Here is a 23,098-nt window from a genome sequence, read left to right as displayed (position 1 = left end):
AGTGTCCCACGGGTCAGCAGCTCGTGGTCTAGTGGGTAAGCATTGCTGCCTCTGGATCAAGGGGTCGTATGTTCGATTACCTGCCCGATTGGAGTTTTCTGTGCCCGGGTACTGGGTGTTAGTGTTGTTCTTATCATTTAATGATAATAATGATGATCATCATCATTTGTGACAGTGGCTAGATTGGATTGTGTAGAAACTGGACTGAGAAAAAATTGGGACTTTGTACGGGCGCATATGACCGGGCAGTTGGGCGCCCCACAAACCATACATCTTCAGTGTCCCACGGTAGGACGCAGGTTGCAGAGGCAGCAGAGGGTCGGCAGAGGGGTTGCGGACGGGTGGGCCGCGACGTCCCCGTCGCCGATGACAACGGCTCTTCCCGTTGTCTCCGTCTATTTCTGCGGTCCTCCTGAGAGGCTGCGGCCGTATAAATAGTCCGGCAGGAGCGCCGGCCGCCAGTCGCCGCTCGCTGCTCGGCCGACACCGCGCCGCCATCCCGGAGTCCCGCGCCGCCACCGCACGGCACACGCAACAGGTGAGGCTGCGGTGAACGCCACACCACAACACACCACGCAGTACCTACACGGCCTGTCGTGGCGACATGGACGCCGCCCGCTAATGTCATTTGTTTATTTTATTGTTTTCAGGAAAAGCTCATTTCGCAGGATACGATAGTGTGACATTATGACACAAACAGGACTTCGTGAGGCTTCATTACAGAACGTAAAACACAATTGTGCGATGCAGTTAGTTACAATAAAAACGGCAAATTTTAATTCAAAATCTAATTGTACAAGATAAAAAGTTTGAAGAGCTTGTAAGGCTGTTATATGGTAATTTGTGCTGTGAAATAACTGTCTAGAAAATTTTGATACGTTGCGCCGTTTCCGAGTTAATTAGCATTGAAATTATTCAATCAGGCCGTTACGCTCCTAAGTTCCAGCGGCCCGCCAGAGACAATTAGTGTCAGTTGTTCTCATAGCGATCCTTACTGCGCCGGCCGGGGTGGCCAAGCGGTTCTAGGCGCTACAGTCTGGAACCGCGTGACCGCTACGGTCGCAGGTTCGAATCCTGCCTCGAGCATGGATGTGTGTGATGTCCTTAGGTTAGTTAGGTTTAAGTAGTTCTAAGTTATAGGGGACTCATGACCTTAGAAGTTAAGTCCCATAGTGCTCAGAGCCATTTGAACAATTTTTGATCCTAATGACGTCCCATGTGCAATATTTGTATCACTCTCTTTTTCAGTTTAGGAAACCAAACGGAGAATACGTATGGCGACACCATCTGTGGCGAGCCGCTTGAATTTGCGCGAGAAGCGCCTAATCAGCTCGGAAACGGCGCAGTGCAACGAATATTTTTCTTAATAATTATTTCTCGGCACATCCTACCCTACAATTCCCTCGCAAGCTTTTCACACTGTTTCTGACTACGCTGTATAAAGGGCAGAGTGTTGCACATAGAGGACAGTTTACCTACGTCGGTTCTTCACGCTGCTGGTTGAGTTCAAAAATCACATGAAGAAACTCGCACTAGAGAACTAAACAAGCAGTTTCTGCCATTCTCTACAGCTTGTATTGGTGTTACACACGAGGTTGTGTCTCCTGCCGTATTTGTAAATGTAGCGTGTTCTACACATTACAGGGGTCAGACAAAGATATGGGAACACCTCGATAATTCCATAATGAGATTTTCACTCTGCAGCGGAGTGTGCGCTGATATGAAACTTCCTGGCAGATTAAAACTGTGTGCCGGGCAGGGACTCGAACTCGGAACCTTTGCCTTTCGCGGGCAAATGCTCTGCCAAGGTAGGAGACGAGGTACTGGTAGAAGTAAAGCTGTGAGAAGGGGGCGTGACTCGTGCTTGGGTAGCTCAGTTGGTAGAGCACTTGCCCGCGAAAGGCAAAGGTCCCGAGTTCGAGTCTCGGTCCGGCACACAGTTTTAATCTGTCAGGAAGTTTCGTATCAGCGCACATTCCGCTGCAGAATGAAAATCTCATTCTGGAAACATCTCCCAGGCTGTGGCTAAGTCATGTCTCCGCAATATCCTTTCTCTCAAGGCCGGCCGAAGTGGCCGTTCGGTTCTAGGCGCTGCAGTCTGGAACCGCAAGACCACTACGGTCGCAGGTTCGAATCCTGCCTCGGGCATGGATGTGTGTGATGTATTTAGCTTAGTTAGGTTTAACTAGTTCTAAGTTCTAGGGGACTAATGACCTTAGAAGTTGAGTCCCATAGTGCTCAGAGCCATTTTCTTTCAGGAGTGCTAGTTCTGCAAGGTTCGCAGGAGAGCCTCTGTTGAGGTTGGAAGGTAGGAGACGAGGTACTGGCAGAAGTAAGGCTGTGAGGACGGGGCATGAGTCGTGTTTGGGTAGCTCAGTTGATAGAGCACTTGCCTGCGAAAGGCAAAGGTCCCGAGTTCGAGTCTCGGTCCGGCACACAGTTTAAATCTGCCAGGAATTTTCACCTCTATAATTGCATGCTTGGAAATAAATGCAGATGATAGCCGACTCTGCAGACTGCGCTGTTGTATTCGATTACGGACGGCACGTTTACAGTGTGTTCAATACGTTGCAATAGTCAGTCGCGGACACAACAGTGTTCTGGGTAGTTGTCAGCGCGTTACATCGGTTTTGCTTTCGCGGGCAAGTGCTCTACCATCCGAGCTACCCAAAAACCACTCACGCCCCCTCCTCACAGCTTTACTTCCGCCAGTACCTCGTCTCCTACCTTCCTCAGTTGGTAGAGCACTTGCCAGAGAAATGCAAAGGTCCCGAGTTCGAGTCTCGGTCCGGCTCACAGTTTTAATCTGCCGGGGCCGGCCGCTGTGGCCGTATGGTTCTAGGCGCTGCAGTCCGGAACGGCGGGCTGCTACGGTCGCAGGTACGAATCCTGCCTCGGGCATGGATATGTGTGATGTACTTAGGTTAGATAGGTTTAAGTAGTTCTAAGTTCCAGTGGACTGATGACCTAAGATGTTAAGTCCCGTAGTGCTCAGAGTCATTTGAACGATTTAATCTGCCAGGAAGTGTCATATCAGCGCGCACACTCCACTGCAGAGTGAAAATCTCACTCTGGACGACAGCCCTGTTCTCACAACATACATCGTCCAGGACTGAGAAGCAAGGAGATGAATAGTGGCATCTGCCCTGGCCACCATATTCACCAGTTCTCAGTATTATTCAGCGTATCTGGCCTACTTCGGAGAGTAGAGTACGTGATCGCAACCGACCTTCTTCACGGTTACCTGCTCATGCCACAGCATTTCAGGAAGGACAGCACAAAATTTCCTTGAAAACCAAACAGGACCTCTTTTATCGATTCCGAGATGATTGGAAGCTGTTCTGAATGCCACCTGGTTTCGTACTCCGTATTAGTCGTGTTAATGAGGTGTGTGTTTCTGCTGTTTCCATATTTCTGTCCAGCTTCTATAGATGACGTGTAATATACTATAGCTATTCAGAAAAATTGTTACTTCTTCAGTTACAGAATTGTATGGCGAGTAAAAGGCTGTATACATATTTTTAGAATTGTGTATATAAATCATAGACAATTAAGACATACTTCGTCGCTCATGCACCATCTTGTGCTTTGAAACAGAAGAAATTCTTATACAACGGAACATGTGATACTCGCAAATAAACTGAGTTTCTTTAATGTCTCAACAATCTTTCTGTTCTTGGAAATGCAAAGTGATGTTAGTTTCCAATAGCTTCTATATCTGAATGTTTTTATTTTGTAACTGGTTTTTGATGACACTTTTATTTAATTTTATTATACTCACTGATTACTAGTGTTTAGTAGAGTATTAATGTAACAATTAGACAGTTAAATACAGTACTCACAAATTTTCTCGACTACAACGCTTTTTAATTTCAGTGGAATATTTGTTCGTAGGTACAAAACCGTGTTGTACATTGGAAGGTGTCTTCACATTTATAAAAATCTTAACTTCATAGAGTAATTTTTGTTAGTTCATAAAAGAATTACAGCACATTAAAAGTGAATGCCATCATTAAAAAATGGAATAAGAAACTATATAAAAAAGTTACGCATTTTTAGGCCAGCTTATCGACCGCCCAGTATTGGTAAGAGGTTAAGATGAAATTGTTTTTCTCGTGTTTTTGTCCCGCATCGGCATAGGATTGGCATGGTTAGTAACATAATTGACATGGTTAATTTAAGGAGTGGCCGGATGCTCTTCCTGTCGCCAACCAGTTAACACCCCTCCCCCATGCGGGATCGAATATGTGTACCTGAACTGTCTGCCTTTAGTGTTAGTTATGAAAGTTTTGTAAGCGTTTACGAATCGTGTAACTGAGGCAGGAATTTGTTACCAGCCCGATATTCACCTAGTGAGGTGTGGGAAACCGCCTAAAAATCACATCCAAACTGGTCGACACACTGAGCCTCGTCGTTAATCAAAATGGTTCAAATGGCTCTGAGCACTATGGGACTTAACTTCTCACGTCATCAGTCCCCTAGAACTTAGAACTACTTAAACCTAACTAACCTAAGGACATCTCACACATCCATGCCCGAGGCAGGATTCGAACCTGCAACTGTAGCGGTCACGCGGTTCCAGACTGTAAGGCCTAGAACCGCCCGGCCACCTCGGCCGGCCGTCGTTAATCCGCCGGGCGGGTACGAGCTGGGCCCAGCGCATCTCCCAGTCTCGGAAGCGACGTTTTAATGTGCACGGATATCTGGGCGGGAGAATTCAGTACTTAGCTAATCATAACATCACAAGTTGCCGGCTCACAGAGCGAGAGGCAGTGGTGAGTTCTTTCACAGGTCTCCGCGCGCAAGCGACCGTGCGAGTAATGCAGGTTCGCTAGTGGATGGAGGTTGCGGGAATTTTGCAGGCCCAAGAGTGCCCGCTGGGCTGATGGGTGGAGACGATTCAATGACATGTAAGATGGACAAAGTCAAGATAAATGTTATATTCCCAATGAAACTACCTTACGGCGCTACAACATAATACAGCAAAACCAAGCATATCAGAAAAATCGCAACGATGGGATGAGCTCACTGCAGTTTCGTGCATGATTGTGAGATAAATATTGAGAAAGTTACTGTAGCTTTTCATTAGAATAGATTATAAAATTTGTAACAAGTGAATCGCAGGTGCGATCTGATCACGTGAAGTATCACACACACACACACACACACACACACACACACACACACATATATATATATATATATATATATATATATATATATATATATATATTCAGGGTGAGGCAGCTAAGTCATAACACCCCTCGTATCTCCCCAAAAGTAATAGACACAAAGCTGCTGTTTGGACAGTGAATTGCAGGGAGGACAGGGGCTACTTGAATACATCACATTTCATGTTTGTGCTATTTTTTATTACAGAGATATGAGGCCATCTTTGGTTTTCTTTAAATGGAAACCTATATTAAATTTTAGCGTAACACGATGGGATTAAAAAGACGGTTTCAAGTATGTGTATTGCATAATACTTCGGCGAATAGTTTTTGAGACACAGATATGTTCCCGTATCGTATTCGTCCTTCGAAGCGGCGTTGTCCAATGCGACCTTTCCTGTTGACCACTGAGAAACTTAACAGGGAAGGGGTTGTTTTCCTGCTTCTCGATAAAGCCACAAGGTGACGCACGAGGTAGCTGGAGAGGAGGATATAAATGTGCTGCTAGGGTAATGAGACATGGCATTTCCGTCAGTTTCTTGGAGCAGACATGTACACCAACGAAGAAAAGTTAGATATGCTTTTAGTGTACGGTGGAAGCAGAAAAAATGCTGTTAGAACAATAAACCGATATGGAGAGCTGTATCCCGATCGTGAGCGTCCTACACGCCAGCTTCTTGCACGTATTTGCAAGAAACTACTTGAATCGGGATCATGGAATGCCATACAGAGAACAAGGCAGATAACTGCAACTGGCAAGGTACATGAAGAGGGCGTTCTAGCGTTGGCGCATAACGATCCTACTGTTTCGTTGCGAAATATCGCCTCGGAATGTGGTATAAGTCAGAGAAGTGTTCTACGCATACTGCAAAGGCACAGAATTCACCCGTTTCACTTCTCATTACATCAAGCACTCTCCGGTGTGGATTTCGAACGGCGCCAGGAATTGTGCCGGTTTGTTCTGCAGTGCCTACAAGATGATCCAACGTTATTTCAACGGTTGCTTTTTACTAATGAAGCGACTTTCACCAACCACGGTAAAGTGAATTTGCATAATATGCATTACTGGCCAACAGAGAAACCTCATTGGCTTCGACAGGTACAGAATCAGCAACCGTGAAGTGTTAACGTGTGGTGCGGCATCGTCGGAAATGTCATTGTGGGGCCGTACGTCGTTCCGGGTATATTAAATGGCAATAACTATGCACAGTTCCTGCGAAACGTTCCGCCCATTTTGCTGGAAGAGGTACCAGTAAGTACGCGTCAGTGCATGTGGTTCCAACATGACGGCTGTCCTGCTCTCTCTCCGCAAAAAAGTAAGTAAACTATTTATTATTTCAAAAGTAATCACCACAGCTGTTAATACATTTATCCCTCTGTGGGACAATTTGGTGACAGTGCCTTCATGGAAAAATGTTTGTAGTTACCTACGGAACCACGATTGTACCCAAGGTTGGATCTGTTAATCCGTAGCAAATCGACGGCCACGAATGTCTTAATGCAAGGCTCCAAAAGTAGGGAAATAGCGCGGGGAGAGATGGGGACTGTATGGAGTGTGTGTAAGGGCTTCCCAGCGAACCTTGGCGACATGTGGGCGGGCTGTGAACCCCTTACATGTCTTTGACACGTTCCCCGTCTCTCCCCACGCCATTTCCCTACTTTTGGAGCCTTGTGGGAAGACATTCGTGGCCGTCGATTTGCTACGGACAAAGAGGTGCACACCAAGGCGGAATCACGATTCCATAGGCAGCCGCAAACATTTTTCTATGAACGCCTTGACCATCTTGTCTCACATTGGGATAAATGTATTAACAGTTTTGGGTATTACTTTTGGAATAATGAACAGTTTACTTACTTTTTTCCATCCGTCTTGTTTTCATTTGACTGTCCCTTATATAAAACTGATACCGAGGCGCGAATTATAATGAATTAAGTATAAAGACATTCCTACAAAAGAGCAGATGCATACTCTTTCTTCAGATGGTATTAATAAGTTAACGTAATTCCTAGTCGCAATGTAAAACTGGATGTGGGTTTGAGCTGTGAGTTTTGTTGATAACTTATTTATTACTGCGTTGTTTTTTCGATGAGTATTACTGCGTTGTTTTTTCGATGAGAGGTCGCAAAATGACCACGGTAATTATAACAGTCTGGTATTCTAATAATGAATAAAATAATAAAATAAATTAAAAATGCAGAAGCACAACCGTTCTTCCAACTGAGGAGGTGATATGCAAGGACAAACATGTCCAGTATATTCATTTTTTCGTAATTAGCATAAAACTTTGAATAGTTCTCTGGTATTCAGCCGGGTGGCTTCGTTCAGAAAGGGCGATATTTCGGCAATCCGACTTCTTGCCATCGTCAGGCGCTCCTCATGACACATCTGGTCGTTGCTACCTTTGTATCCCACCCCCTCCCGCCGCCCTCCGGGTGCTGGCCTAGTGCGGTGATGGGGGAAGCGCGGCTTTGGGCGTCGACTCAGGGCCGCGGTCGGCGCTTAAGGCCGATCTCTTCTGGCGTATCGACAACGCTTCTTCATCTTCTTCAGTTGTCGTGGCGGGAGCAGACCTCCACGTAGACTGCCGCTGCACGCAAAATCGCGGACCGCGACAGTCTAGCATTTGAACTGTACGAACGGTTACAACTACCGCCAGGTACAATGTGCCTTAAAACTATTGAAGCCAAGACCGAAGCCTCCTGAAGACGAAGATAAAGCGGTTGGGACGGCGATCATTCCACACGTCGGGAACACATTAGCAAAAATCCGAAGAAAACTCCGGAAACACAACGTCAAGTGCGTTTTCCGTCCACCTACCGAGACGAAAAACCTTATTAGGATCAGTCAAGGATGGCCTACGATTCGGAAAACGGGAGTCTACCGCATCCCTTGCCAGAGTGGGAAAATATATGCACGCCAGACTGTTCAAACAGTACTGGAGAAATGCGGAACATAAATGCCACACAGACAACGTTCAGGAGACGAAGTCCACTATGGCTGAGCACTGCATCTCTCACAGTCATAACATGAATTATGACGACACCAAGTTATTGCAACAGTCCAACATCTGGGATTGTATTATCAAAGAAGCTGTAGAGATCCGACAGCATGACGGAGTAATAAATAAGGACAGCGTTTTTCAATTAAGCAAGACCTGGAGCCCAGCCTTGAGCATGACCAGAGCACAGCGACAGTCTACGGGCAGGTCTGCTCCCGTTAGACAAGTGAAGAGGAAGAAGAAGCATTGTCACCACGCCAGCGGAGATCCGCGTCAAGCGCCGGCCGCAACCCTGGGTGGGCACCCGACGCCGCGCTTCGCCCATCACCGTACCAGGCGGTGGAAAGGGGCAGGCGGGAGAGAGGAAAAGGCGGCACCCAGCACAGGCTGCCACAATTAAGACGCCTGCCTTCCCAGCCACACTACGGTAGGGCGACCGAGATCAATGAGAGATTTAAAAACAGGACGGACGGCTGATATACAGCATCTGTAGGCAGATACTACAATCGCTCCCAGAGGCTGCCGCTCTCGTGCGGATACACCGAGAGAAAGACAGAAAAAGTAAGCCTACACAGGCACATAACCCAACCTAGCGGCGGCTGCTTGGCGAAATTTACGGCTATGTCCCCTAAAGTGAAATAAATTCTGTCCCACAAAGAAAATCCAACCCTAACACATATAACAACACATCAGCAACAAAATCCAACCCGAACACATACAACACATGGAGAATCGGCGAAGCCGAATGGCCCGTACACCGACACACACACACACACTCAGTCATCAGGAACACCTGAAGATGGCAAGAAGTCAGCTTTTCGAAACATCACGCTTTTTAGACGATACCGCCCCAATGAATACCCGAGAATGTAAAACTTATTTCAAGTATAGATACGAATGAAAATACTAAGAAAGAGTGTGCATCGGCTCTTTTGTAGGAATGTCTTTATTATTTAATTCATTACAGTTCGCGCCTCGGTGGCAGTTCTATTTAAGGGACGGATGGAAAAAAGTATGTAAACTGTTCACTATTTCAAAAGTTTTCCCCCTAACTGTTAATACATTTATCCCAATGTGAGACAAGATGGTCAAGGCGTCCATAGAAAAATGTTTGCGGCTGCCAGTGGAACCGTGATTCCCCCTTGGCGTGCACCTCTTTGTCCATAGCAAATCGACGGCCACGAATGAGTTCCTGCAAGGCTCCAAAAGTAGGGAAATAGCGTGGGGGGAGATGAGGAATGTGTCGAATGTGTGTAAGGGGTTCACAGCCCACCCACATGCCGCCAAGGTTCGCTGGGAAGCCCTTACACACACTCCATACCGTCCCCATATCTCCCCACACTATTTCCCTACTTTTGGAGCCTTGCAAGAAGACATTCGTGACCGTCGATTTGTTACGGACGAAGAGATCCACGCTTGGGTGCAATCGTACTTTGTACTGACCACCTGCGAAAAGTCCGAATAATCACCTTTTGCAGTGCTGGCCGCTGTAATACGAGCAGTAAGAGAGGCAGTGAGGTTCTGCAAGGTACCGACAGGGATGTGGAGACATGCCGAGGCCAGCAGAGCCAGGGCCTCCGTTCAGGACTCATGGCGCGAACAGCGCGATCGAGGTGGTCCCTCAGATTCTAGACTGGGTTTAATTACAGGGAGTTTGGTATGCAGCGGAGCATTGTAAACTCATCCCGGTGCTCTTCGAACCACGCGAGCAGTCACACGTTGCACTGTCCTGCTGGCAGATGCCATCGTACTGAGGAGAAGCAAACTAAGTATTGGTGGTGGACATGGCCTACAAGGACAGATGCATACTTGTGTTGATCCATTGTGCCTTCCATAATGATGAGATCACACAGGGAGTGCCACGAAAACACCCCTCCGACTATAACACTTCCTCCTCCACCTGGACCCTATCGAAGACCGTGGCAAGCTGTTCGCTTTCAGATGTTTCACGCTGTACGCGCCATCTGCCATCTGTCACACGCAGAACAAAACATAATTCATCCGGAAAGGTCACTGACCACTCAGCGCATATCCAGTTGCGGAACTGGTAAGAAAATTCCAGACTTCGTCGTCGATGAACGGCAATCAGCATGGATCCGTGAACTAGGCGCCTGCTGTTGAGGTCCATACGCATTACCATTCCCGGAACGGTCATCGAGGAGACACTGTTGGTAGCCTCTTGGTTCATAAGGGCGGTCAGTGTTCAACAGCCCGTGCACGTCTCTGCAGCTGTCGTTCGCTCCTTTCATCTCTGACCCGTGGTGCACCACAATTGCCTGGGGCCCGGTCTTGCACAGCGCCGTTTTCCCATGCACGGTATAGTTTATGCAGTGGCACGCGAACAGTCTACAGACATGGCCGTTTCGCAAATGGTTCCAGCCTTGACCCGAATGTCAATTACTATGTCCTTTTGGACGTCAGATAAATGACTTTATTTTCGTGTTATGACAACGACTGTACAGTTTTCCGCATCCCTCCATCCTCCCTCCCTCCCCCCCCCCCCCCTATTACACGCTTTACACACCGTTCACTGCTAGTGCAGCTCTCTATGAGAGGTTATTTCACGTTCACTTCGAACTTAGTTAACATTGTTGGAGGTCACATTAACGTGACTGGACCGCGTAACATTGCAGTGCGAACACGTTTACTTTTGCGCCGAATCATATCTGCAAATCAAATTTACAATGAAAATATTGCGACCAAATGGATATCTTCTCATTTATATGAACCATTTGGATGTGTTCGGCTTGGAATGATTTTTAAAGGCAAATATCTTTCATTTTTTTTCCTTTTTTTTTTTTTTTTCAAAACAACTTACATCTTATGCTTGCTGTAGTATACTTCTTAGTATCAATGTAGTACGTAAACGAGACAACTTAACATTAACACTCCTTTTCAGCGTTTTACCTAAAGTTCTGACTTTATTGTTGCTTCAAAAATTACTATTATTTAAAATATTTCAGATCGTCATGACAACACAATGACATAATAATTGGATTTACCTATTATCATAAATGTAAACACATTGAGGTAATTGTTACATTTCTCTATCCGTTTTACTGCCTCACTATTACACTGCTGTAGTAATAATGATTAATATCGGTATATTCAGTATTATTACGCACCCGCCAGGGTGGCCGAGAGCGCTAGTGCACTGCTTCCTGGACACGGGTAGGCGCGCCGGCTCCAGATCGAATCCGCCCGGCGGATTAACGACGGGGACAGTGTGCCGACCGGCCTGGATGTGGTTTTTAGACGCTTTTCCACGTCCCACTAGATGAATACCGGCTTGTCCCCACGTCCCGCCTCAGTTACACGACACACAGACATTTGAACTCGTTCGCACTTTAATGGATTACACAAGATGCAGACAGCTGGGGTACAGTACTTACATCACAAGAGACGGGGAGAGGGAGGGAGGAGGGGGGGGTTCGGGGTGATGGCAGGAAGGGCATCTGGCCACCCTCTGCAACTAACACTGCCAAATCCGTCATAACACGGCCGACCCCGCGTTGGCGTGGGACAAGGCCCAAAGAAAGAAAGAAAATGTTCAGTATTATTGCACAGAATCACAAACTGATGCTAACAGCTACTCTGCATGGAAACGTGTGCCCGTGATTGGAATGGAAATCACCTGAATCGAATAAGCACCGCTTATTGGCCATAATGGACTACTGCTTCTATGCAGGAAGTGCGAACAGTAGGACATATGTGATCTTTTGCTGATCGGTGGTCGTTGTGCTTTCGTCGGCCGTTGCTGCTGAATCTATCGAGAAGTTTGTGCTGCTGAACAGCTGCTCAGGTGAGGTACTAAACCATTTCACTGGACTTGGAACAATTTCTGTAAAGACGAGTTCCTTACTTTGCCTCTTTATTGGACTCAGGTTAGTCGAAGGGAGCTCAGGTCCATAATTTAACTTTTCACTGAACTTAGATTATTTTACCATGTTTCTGGTGATTGATTTTTCACCTTGAGTGTTTCTCAGCTCCGTGTATGTTTTCACAGTTATTCAAAGTAACGAACTTAAGCTTGGACCGCGGTTGTTAGTGGGAAATTGTGCCTTCAGGCTTTGGATGTTTGATGTCTATTTTGGTGAATCAATGTACAGCTACATAATATTTGCTGACATGTGTTTTTGTATTCGATGCACTGGTCACACTAAACACATTAATTATTATTTAATTGTTTTTCATTTGAATCTGCATGTCTGAATATTATTCAACAAAACTCCATTAGGTTCAAACTATTTAGGTTAAAATCAACATTCGAGATCGCAGTAATATTTCTTTGCTTACATTAAAACCATCTTCAGAATGTTTGGCCCCCTATAGCTGCTGCTGGCGGCTCCTCGGTTTTCTCGTGATACCACGATCATACGCTGTACAATGTTGTCTAAATTCGTGGTTCTAGCTATAGTCCTCTGGTTTCGTCAGTATTATTATATATACGGAATTTGTGCTGTTTGAGACTTTTCCGACGAAATAATTGCTTTATTGGTTCACGGGTGTCGCGTAGGATAATGTTGTGGAAGCTGCACAATATTTCAACGAGATAATCTTCAGGTGTTGAATGACGTGTTGCTGCAGTGGCTCGCCTGTATAGACGCTGGCTCGGTTGAAAAGCGCAGGCGCCAAGGGATTGAGCTATAACGTCATCGTAGACGAATCATAGAACAGGGCGACATCTCGTGCTCCCTGCCGGAGCGACGGGCCACGGACTTTGCATGCGCGACGCGGGAAATGGTGGACTCAGATAGCGGAATTTCACTTGCTTACATATTATTCACTAAATTACTTGCCTGCTCAAAAGCTTTTAGGATCAGTTCTGGTAATACATGTATGGGTTTTAGAGTGATGGTGCATGATAGGCCCCTATGATATCATAACGAGACGAGCCGACGAAAGAGGTCATGTTTTATGCAGAAAGACAGCGGCCAATAGAACCATCGATGCTGTCGCATAGTGAAGTCTTCTAAACGAAGAGTTAAATGTGGCGTCCACCTAACCTTATTGTAAAAGAAGCTCCACCTCTGTCTGGATAAGGTGGAGGAAAGGGATTGGCACGTCCTGTTGGAGGTACCATTATCACCTACGCCGTACATGAAAAGACAGAAGACATGAGAAACACAGAAGATCTAAACCAGTACCGCCGTTTGCTGGTTAGACCCCCTCCTGTGCTCTATGTGTACCGTGCAGTGTGTGGAGGAGGGTACTCCGAGGACCACTGTTACTTCCCTTTCTTGTAACCGATGCCAATAATGCCCAGGAATAACGACTTCTGGCACGCCTCCGAACTGGCTCCAATCCGAGTACATCCTGGTGTTCTTCCTGCGGAATACATACAGGAGAAACCAATATACTGGTCGACTCTTCCAGGACCCCACGCTCCCGGAATTTTGATAGATGAGAACAATGCTTTTCATTTAGCGTCTGCCACTGGACACAGACGTTCATCTCCGTGGCGCTTTCGCACCAACGCGACGAACCTGTGACAAAGCGCCCTGCTCCTCGTTGGATGTTCTGTATTTCACTTAACAGCCCTACGTGATAAGGGTTCTTGACTGAGGAGCAATGCTGAAACATCCGTCGAATGAGGTTTTTGTAAGTTGCCTCCTTTGTGAGTGGACCACATTCCCTGAGGGCTCTTACAACCAATCTCAGTCTGGTATCTGCCTGTTCTATGGTTGGTTTTATGTGGCCCTTGCATTTCAAACGGTTCGGAATGCCTCGGTGACTGAGCCTTTCAGAAACAAGGTGTAGGTTAAAGGTATAATTAACACCTACATGGCAAAATGAAATAGCACGCTAAAGATAGGGACTGCTGTTGGGGGTGAAGTATGATGGGGACTTGCCGTGAAGGCTTCAACACAACCCCAAAGCACCGTTCCCTACAGGCATACAATGCTACGGAGCAACGAACAGCTAGAAAGACAGCATCAACAAAGTACCGTTTGCAAAGATAAGAACATTGTGTGTGGGCGCCGCAGCAAGCGTCCTTGGTTCCCTGGCCCCCCGCAACGACAGCTCGCAGACGCAGACACAGCCTTCTGATCGTCCGGGCGACACCGCCGTTGGGGCTGGCCTCGCCTTAGACACTCGTACTCACCAATCTTATTTTCATGTGTTAAGGAACTCTGTCTCCATTTACAACGATAAATAAATTGACATTGAAGCAATGGATAAGGCATCGGCCCCCTAAAATTGGGGTTGTGAGTTATATATCAGAACTATAGCCGACGTCTGCTACTGGCCAGTTCCAAGTTAAAAACGAAGTGTAAAGGTGCTAACTGTGCGGGAAAACTCAAGTGGCGACTTATCTTAATGTATATCATGTGGTCAGCTGATGATGCGTCTACAGCTGTACTCTGGAAATTTTCATGCGGTGTGTGGCGAAGGACACTTAGGATGCCGGTATCATGCGCTAATCCCCCCACCCTCTTCCTCCCCTTACATTCACTCATGCTATGCTGTTAGGAAGTGCGTAATAAATAGCATCTCTTCAGAGCGACTTAAGGTGGAACTGTAGCTTAGGAATCTCGATCCGTAATTTGTACCAGTTGATACATAAATTTTACCACCCTTATAAACAATGTCACTGAGCTTAAAGATATGCAACAGTCTAAGGGGAATTACACATTTTATTTCTCACACTACTATTTTCACGCATTGTGGTACAACTCCCACCCCCACCCACCCTCCCACCCAGAGTGCCATCAAGAGCACGAATTTTTTTTTTAAATAAATGTGTGCTTAAGATACTGCTCATAACTAAGTCGATTGCTTGCAAGCTTAGTAAAGGTTCAGTATACTGAAGAAAAAAAAAATGTTAGGGTTCCAAACTACAAATCGAAAGATCGCCGGTTCGACCGTCAGTCAATCCTAAGATTTCTGTCAGTCACTTGTCACTTCTTTCACCTCTGGAATTGTTTGTTGATGCGAAAGATGTCAACCTGCACCGTGTATGTTCATCTATAACAGGCTGGGTAAATTAGTTCAAAGGTCGGAGAAAGGCAGCGGAGTACCACCTCCAACAGGACCATGCCTAGTAAAGCATTGTGGTGTTCAAAACACTCTTCGGATTGATGACTGCTTCACTTACTCATTTATACATACTCCCACATATTTAGAGGGAGGCTGTTTCCAGTGATTACTCGAAAATCGTGTAATAAAAAAGCCAGCGGAAGAAATGCTCCTATCGGAGTGCAAAAAATGAGAATATGTTCCCATTTATTTAAAAGATTCTAATCAAAAATTGGGGTACCAGCTGCATCATTCTACCTTCCTCAGCACCTTTAAAAAACTTTCCCAAAAAATTTGGTGTGCAAACATACTCGAGCTCTTTTTAACATGCAGCTCACCTGACATTCTCAAAAGCTCCGCTAACTGTAACTCACTCACATCCACTAGTTCCTCGCTGTAAGTCACTCACAGCTATCCACACCCAGTTGTCCTTTCTCATTCACTCATTCAGCAGAGCTCGTTTTCATTATCACTTTCTGTCTCTCTGTTATTCTCTCCTGTGTCACAGCCCACAGTCCCCTTCGTTCTGTTCCACTACTTCGGTCTCCTCTCGCTGTCATTGTCTCGCTTATGTTTTCTCTTACTGCTAATATCTCTTTCCCTCCTTCCTACTGCTGCTGTTTCATCTCACCATCTCTCTCTTCCTCGTTGTGACTGTCGTATATTCTGTCTCTCATTATCACTGGCTGTCAATCACTTCCACTTTCTCTTTCTCTTTATTCGTCACACCCTGACACTGCCTCCTTCATTCTTTTCCTAGCACCGTTCTGCCACTGTCAACTGTGTTCCACTGCCACGGAGTTCCTCTTTTTCTCTCACACTGCCCCTGTTTCCTTTGCTCTTTCTATAATACAAACACGCTCTACTATCTTGTAATATTTATTACTTTTCCGTGTGTTTGCCACTGCCACTTCTCTCTCTCTCTCTCTCTCATCACAAAAAAGGCGCGAAGATGTAAGCATGCCAAAAATTTTTAGGAAAATGTTTAAAGGTGCTGAGGAAGGTAGAATGATGCAGCTGGTGCTCCACTTAAGTCTTTGTAATGAACAGAAACTTAATCATATTTTTTGTGCTCCTGTAGGAGCATTTCTCCGCTGGTTCCCTTCTTTTCCCTGCTGCAGCGGGTAATGTAACTCATATGAAGAGAAATGTATTGATCAATAAAATTGAAATAGTTTTCTTACGCGAAAGTGAAATATCGCAAAACTAATGTTAAGCCTCAGACACTATTTTGTGCCCAAAAAAATTTTTCATGTGCTTCAGCGCTACAACATTGGGTTCCCAGGTGATAGCGGGATACTTTACAGCATGTCTTTCCTTCTACGTCACTTTACAAACTACGTTTTCGCCTCATACCGGATCTTACGTGTGTGTTTTACGTGTACAAGTAGGGCAAATTTGAACTACTATATCTCGGCAATGGATAACGATATCAAGAAAATTTTCAAGGTTGTTTGAGATCGGGATCTTAGGAATATATCATAAAAATTTCAGCCATTTTCTGTGAATAACAGTCTTAGAATCCTCTGTTGGAAAAAAATGGTTCTGAGCACTATGGGACTTAACATCTATGGTCATCAGTCCCCTAAAACTTAGAACTACTTAAACCTAACTAACCTAAGGACATCACACAACACCCAGCCATGACGAGGCAGAGAAAATCCCTGACCCCACCGGGAATCGAACCCGGGAACCCGGGCGTGGGAAGCGAGAACGCTACCGCACGACCACGAGCTGCGGGCCTCTTTTGGACTTTGGTCCGCGGGTGACGGCGAAAATATAGTAAAAAACACTTTTTTTGCGATTTTCGAGGAACCGCCCATGAACTAATCGTTCCTCCATAAGCGCCATCAGGCGCACCGCAGACTACCTCAAGTGCAAAAAGAACCAACTTATCTGCTGCATTTGCCTATGCATATTCATACTTTGACCCTGCACCGTAGGATAGTGACACGAAGACGACCTTTCTGTGGAGATTACAAATGGTTCTTAGCCAAAGGGCTATCCAAAACACTTCAACATAACTTTTTATCAACAACAGAACCCGATGTATGAGCACTGGAAATTTCCGTTTTTTTTGCTCGGCGTTTTGGAACATATTAGGAAAGCGTACTGTCGCACGCATACCGGTAACAGGTCTTTTCGCCTATGACGTTCAAAACGTTAAAATTGTGTATTTTGAAAAGCAGCTATCAATTCCACCACCATGTGTCTTCACTCTGAAGATATTCTTGTATTTCACTGCGTTTTTATGGCGTTACGACTTCTCTATACAACACGGCATTATTCACGAACAGCCTTACAGAGCTTCTGACGTACCTGCTAAGTCAGCCACACAAATCGCTGGCCGTTAAAATGGCAGCACCGTAAATGATGCGTGCAACAAACGACAAATTGGCCTGAAGGGTTAAACCAGAGACGCAGACGATTCTGTGGCTATAGCGGATGCGGAATTCTCGACCTCAGCTACTCAGAGACGCCATGGATGGATTTTTTCTGTGCCAGATGCCCTTGTGCAGATCTCTCGTTCTCCCACTCCTTATACCATTCGCTTCTGGCCAAGTCTCCGAGTACAGCTATTAGATCAAAAACGGAATGGATATATTCCGTTCTTTCCTGATCTCTTTGCTAGTTCGTCTGCACTATCATTTCCCGAAATCTTTGCGTGATACTTGGTCCTTACAAATTCTGTCTGCTATGACATACAGTAACTCCCTCTGTCTTTAGCAGTTGATTTCAATATTTGCAACGCGAAGGGATAGTCTGTTATAATTAAATGTGGTCAGCTTGGCTCGCCAATCCAGTCTGAACACTCTTTCCATACCTAAGATTTTCTCTGTGTAAAAAGACTTCTATTTCGGAGCGCGGAATTATCCACTACTTTTATGTTTAGTGTCTACATAGGCACAGAAAATGGAGCCATCGTATTTGAACGTATCAGAGCACACACACGGCACTTGCCCATCTAAACTGTTGCTAATAATTACTCAGTTTGCAGAGAAATCTACATTAATGCGTTAAGTCCAGTACAGTGCTGACGTTTTCGTACCGTTGCTCAAAATAGCCTAGCAGTCAAGACTTTTGAAAGACTGTTTGGAACTTACTTAGTGTTAATTATGCCTCCATCAGTAATGGTGTGAAGTTGTGGGTCCAGTAAAGGCTGGTGAAGCATGTTACTGTAAGATAGAAAACTTAGTTCAGCAGCGCAAAACTGCGAGGAATCTAATGCCGTATTTATTAACCAATAAATACAACTATAATTAATAATTTAGGTTGGTACATAAGGTCGTAGCATTTTTCCATAAGCTTAAGAAACAAGAGATACACGTAGCAGCGAATTCAGTTTTCCATAATATATCTCCTTCTCCTCCACTGTCTACATCAGTCTGCCACCGGGGGGGGGGGGGGGGGGGGGGGGGGGGGGGATAGGGGGGGGGGCAACTTTTCGATGCCATAGCTGTAGAAACAACATTGTTTTGAGGGGAAGAAACCGTCGGACCACGTTTTGAGCGCATTTTCATCCGGAAAGAGAGTGACTTGAAGGTTGTTGGATAGGGTACAGGAAAGGTGAAAATGTGAGCCCGCAAGATAAGATGAATAATGTGGCTGCGGAATGACTTCCCAGCTCAACTACTGTAAGGTGTTTTTTATCAGTCTAGCAGAACGCGGACGGGCGTTTTCGTGGAGCAACATCACTTCACGCAGTCTTCCTGGTCGTTGTTCATGGAGTGCGGCTGCGACACGTCTTTCTTTTTCTTACGTTAGCATAAAGACACTACTTCTGGTCACCAGTAACGATACGGAACAGGAATTGTCGGTGTTGTTCTCGAGACAACTGATAACGAGCAAGCAGAGACGTACATATTTGTGATTTGGCTTAGAGCATGTGGTACCCACACACCCGACTTTCGAACCTTCCCCATTGCGTGAAAATGTCGCACGATGGAAGAGTGATCAAAGTGCACCATTTCTGCCAGTCCTCGTGTACAGTGACACGGATCACTTTAGATCGATGCGTTTAAACGATCATTAAGCTCCGAAGTTCTTCCTGAATTTGGAGAATCAATAATGTCAAAGCGACCCTCCTTAAAACGAGAAAACGTCTTTCTTGCCGTGCTCTGCACAACAGCAGAACATTACGGCTGTTGCCGCTGCTGTCGCCCCTCTACTGAAATCAAGCAGAAGAATGTGTCGGAAATTTTCCGACATCTCTATTTGGCACTCTAGTTTCTGGCATCCGTAGGTCCACGTGCTAACTCCAAATGAGAAACATGACACTATGTAAACTCAAATACCAACAATAATCTACATACAAAAAATTACAATCGATAAATAAACCCGCACCAACCGGAATATCAACATGAAAAACAAAATAGATAGGAACTTTTGTACCAACGTAATATATCAAATAATTTTGTCAGAGACTGTAATGCGTTCTTATTATCTGTAATGGTCCAGGTATAAATTTATTCTCATTGCTCACTCCACATTTTACGTAAAGCAGAGCATAAAGAACCGTTAACATCCCTCGCTGGCGAAAACGACGTTCCTATACTGCCACATCATTTGCTAAATATCTAGTTTGTAAAACAGTTCGCTTAAAAATGAATGAGATTTGGCTATATTTATTATTCATAATAATTATCTTTTAAATGGTTCAAATGGCTCTGAGCACTATGGGACTTAACATCTGAGGTCATCAGTCCCCTAGAACTTAGAACTACTTAAACCTAACTAACCTAAGGACATCACACACGTCCATGCCCGAGGCAGGATTCGAACCTGCGACCGTAGCGGTCGCGCGGTTCTAGACTGAAGCGCCTAGAACCGCGTGGCCACTCCGGCCGGCTATCTTTTAAAGCCACAAACGACACGAGTAAAATTATTCTAGATCTTATGAAACATAAACATCTTAATCGTGGATATGTTGGTTTCCTTTTCATAGCTACTTATATTTGCGTGAATCTAATGTAACCTTACATATCATAAACGAAAAATGTTCTTGCATAACACGAAGTATCATTTTCACGACTTTTTTTATTTAAAGAAGAACGTCCCAAACAGTTCGGGCAAACATTACTTGCCAGTCCAGGTTTAGCTTCAAAAGTAGCTACAAAGGTTCCTGCCTTAGTTCGTTTAAAATTATTGCACATCCACACCCCCAGTCACTACCAATCGTGACTAATTTTTTACAAGTTTGAAAGTGTTGCACTGGTATCATTACGGCACGTGTTCGGAAAAAGATTTGTTCAAATGACGAAAAAACTACTCACAGTGCTAACAAGTAGACTGTTTTTTATCCAACATGGAAGGTGGAAATTTTGTCTGTAATATCGATGTTAAGATCTTTCAATGCCTTGACTACTGACATGGAAGCATCGATTTCGAACCCTCCGGCACTGGTGCTTTGCACAAATCGGTGATGACCGAACACGACTAGCAGCTAAAGAAGTGTAACAACCTCAAAAATTAGTCTGTTGTTCAGCACAATGTTTGCAGAAATTCAGAAGGACAGACAAAATTTTCACTTTAAATGTGGATAAATTCAAGATGATGTTTATAATAAAGAGTACCTCCCGACAGTAGTCTGTTACTAGGTAAGTGGCGATCATCTTGAGCACGTCAAATCATAGGCTATATGTATTAAGTAATAATACTAAGAGGCGACAGAAAGCAGCACAATCGCGTAAAGTCTGTATTAGAGAAGGAGAATACCATACTAAGATTTCTTGGAAGAATTGCGAGAAGTGGAGTGTATTCATAAAATAAATAGAATGCAAGACTCTAGTATACCGATTATATGGTACTTCTCCACGGTTTGAAGTTTTCATCAAGTATGAATGACAGGAGACGTGGAGCGAAATCCGAGCCGTGCTGCCTGAATCGAAAGCAGTTCAATACATTCAATATGAAAGTAAGGTGGAGATACTCTGGAAACATAAATAGGAATCGTTGTAAGATAAACGATGTAATTCTCGGGAACCCCTGTATTTTCATTTAGAGAACCGTTTTACTGCTGCCACCATCGTATATATTGCGTGGGAATCACGTGAACAAAGTAATAGGGATTAGGCCGCATACAGAGACGTAAGGACAATCATTTTTTTGCTTGTTCAATCCACGAATGGCATGTGACTGAAAATGTGAGGGGTAGTCAAATGAAAACGAGACAGCTGTAAAAAGAGTAAGTAAACTGCTTACTTTTTCAAGAGTAATCTCCATAGATGTTGATAGATTTATCCCAGTATGAGACAAGACGGTAATGTCTCCATGGAGTATTTTTTGCGGTTGCCTACGGAACCATGATTGTGCCCAGGCGTGCAGCTCTTTACCGGAAGCAAATCGACGGCCACGAATGTTTTTATTCGGGACTCCAAAATATAGAAATCGGATGAGAAGAGACTGTGTGGAGGATGTGTAAGGGCTTCCCAGCCAAACTTCTGCAGCGTAGTCCAAACAACCTTGACCACATGTAGGCCCGCCCATCGTCTTTGACTGACGGTGCGATGAATGTGTTAACAGTGGTGGCGATTATTTTTGAAATGATTAACAGTTTACGTACTTTTTCCAGACGCCTGTTTTTCATTTGACTGCTCCCTGTAGCTAATACTGATACAAAGTATCCTCCACCATTCACTTTACACTGGGGTAGGTTTTACACCACACAAGCACGGTTACACTCATCTACTTCCTTGAAGTACACTGATGTCTATTAAAACTGAATGGCCATGAAAGCAGCATAAAACAACTGGCATGAAATGTAGTACATAATTGCATTCACAAATAAGTGGCACATCAGCACAATGTGCAAAGTAGGTAAGAGGAGTGCTATCTACATTCTGCATATAAGGAAACATTACGCAGCGGGTACCTCATTCAGAAACCGCATTAGAATGGTGTTTGTGAGGTCATGTTATGCCTGGCGTAAGAGCGAGAACTGTGTTCCATCACATAACTGAATTCGACAGATCGCAGTATCGTGGCCTACTGACGCTGTGGTTTTATCGTTCCGCTGTATTGCTTCTTGCGATGGTTGGCATCCTGCTTCCCTCATGTGAATGCGGAATCGGTCCATACTCAATGCCGTGCTAGATGTCAGCCTTAGATGAATAACACCACAGAGGACACCCACCTATTGTCCACTCGGCTGTGTACAATCTTACTGCCACGCCATCTACGTTACGTCAGTAACGGAGCTTGTTTTCAGTAAGACACGGACAGTGCGAAGACGTCTCTGTCAGGGTGGCGACTGTTGTTTGTGGCTTCCCTTGACGCGAGAGCAGACAGTACTGCCCCCGCCAGCAATGTACACAGGACCGGCGCTTTGCAGTGCTTAAAAAAAGAGACCCGGTACTGCGTACAGTTTCACTACGGACGCAACCGTGCGTGCAGGTTCCGAACAAAGTGAGTGTTACCAGGTTTCATTAGTCACCGTCATAAGTGCCCAGCGCCTAGCTTGATAGCTTGGGACGCCGTTAGGTAAACAACGCGATTATCTTTGGTCCACTTAGATGATAATTTGGACATCCGCAACTAGGTTACTGGCGTGTTAAGGTCGAGGGCTATGATTTTATCTCTCAACAAGATAACGCAAGACCGTACACTGCCAATACTCTTATGACCTACCAGGATATATAGGGTGTTTCACTTTTGCCCTGGGAAGTAGGTTTTCTAAGTCTCGTAACTACTGAGTACGTTTTACCTTTCTGAGATACTGGCACGCCACCATTCGCCAGCTGCTACGGTTGACGAACTTCATACTCAGCAGGAACGGACTCAAACGCGGTGCTGGAGGAGGGGAGGGAGATGAGTATCATTATTCGATCCCTAGACTTACACATTACTTAAACTAACTTATGCTAAGAACAACACACACACCCACGCCCGAGGAAGTACTCGAACCTCCGG

At 45.1% G+C, this 23,098-nt stretch overlaps 1 protein-coding gene across 1 annotated transcript in view; it reads left to right on the top strand.

Moving 5' to 3' along the window:
- Nucleotides 1-471: 471 nt before the first annotated feature.
- Nucleotides 472-23,098, top strand: part of LOC124595136 (SET domain-containing protein SmydA-8) — a 280,059-nt gene continuing 257,432 nt past the window's right edge. The window contains exon 1 of the mRNA XM_047133735.1: nt 472-538. The gene's annotated coding sequence lies outside the window, so the exon portion shown is untranslated. The remainder of the gene's footprint in view (nt 539-23,098) is intronic.

This window comes from Schistocerca americana, chromosome 2 (assembly GCF_021461395.2).
Source record: "Schistocerca americana isolate TAMUIC-IGC-003095 chromosome 2, iqSchAmer2.1, whole genome shotgun sequence".
In the NCBI taxonomy this organism is placed as follows: domain Eukaryota; kingdom Metazoa; phylum Arthropoda; class Insecta; order Orthoptera; family Acrididae; genus Schistocerca; species Schistocerca americana.
This window is presented reverse-complemented; position numbering and strand designations above follow the sequence as displayed.